This window comes from Octodon degus, unplaced genomic scaffold (genome assembly GCF_000260255.1).
Source record: "Octodon degus isolate 3935 unplaced genomic scaffold, OctDeg1.0 scaffold00017, whole genome shotgun sequence".
NCBI classification, from domain to species: domain Eukaryota; kingdom Metazoa; phylum Chordata; class Mammalia; order Rodentia; family Octodontidae; genus Octodon; species Octodon degus.
This window is the reverse complement of record NW_004524593.1, coordinates 19,917,485-19,918,376: the sequence shown is the minus strand read 5'-3', so window position 1 is coordinate 19,918,376 and position 892 is coordinate 19,917,485. Positions and strand designations below refer to the sequence as shown.

General features: G+C 42.4%; 1 pseudogene; it reads left to right on the top strand.

Annotated features, from left to right (window-relative positions):
- The first annotated feature begins 220 nt into the window (after window positions 1-220).
- Window positions 221-690, top strand: LOC101570890 (annotated as a pseudogene).
- The last annotated feature ends 202 nt before the right edge of the window (window positions 691-892 follow it).

The window sequence follows — 892 nt, the reverse complement described above, 5'->3', positions numbered from 1 at the left end:
AGGCTGTGAAATTCTGAATGTTTATCTGAGCAGTCTCCACTTTTAGTTGCTAAATCTACAATCCCCAGTCATCCAATCCTTCCCTTTTAGAATTTAACAGGAAGGGCCGGGGCGGGTTGGCGGGCCACTGCCGCCTCGGGAAAGGAGCGAGACGAGCAAAAATCAAATTAAAGTAGATCTTGTAGATGAGAATTTTACAGAAATAAAAGGAGAAATAGCCGGACCTCCAGACACACCATATGAAGGAGGAAGATACCAACTAGAGATCAAAATACCAGAAACATATCCATGTAACCCCCCGAAGGTCCGGTTTATCACTAAAATATGGCACCCTAATATTAGTTCCGTCACAGGGGCTATTTGTTTGGGTACCCTGAAAGATCAATGGGCAGCAGCAATGACTCTCCGCACAGTATTATTGTCATTGCAAGCACTATTGGCAGCTGCAGAACCGGACGTCCACAAGATGCAGTAGTAGCAAATCAGTACAAAGAAAATCCTGAAATGTCCAAGCAGACAGCTCGACTTTGGGCACACGTGTATGCTGGAGCACCAGTTTCTAGTCCAGAGTTCACCAAAAAAATAGAAAACCTATGTGCTATGGGCTTTGATAGGAATGCAGTAATAGTGGCCTTGTCTTCAGAATCATGGGATGTAGAGACTGCAGCAGAACCGCTTCTGAGTAACTGAGGCATAGAAAGAGCTGCTGATAGTCAAGCTTGTCTATTCTCCAGGAGCATCAACATCTGTTATTTTTAGGATTCTGCATAGATTTTTTTTAAACTGGCATTCTTGCCTGATGATGTTATCTAGGCAACCATTGGAGACTGAAAAAAAAAAAATCCCTGCTCTGTAAATAAAGCTAATTAAACGTCTGTGTAAATTAAAAAAA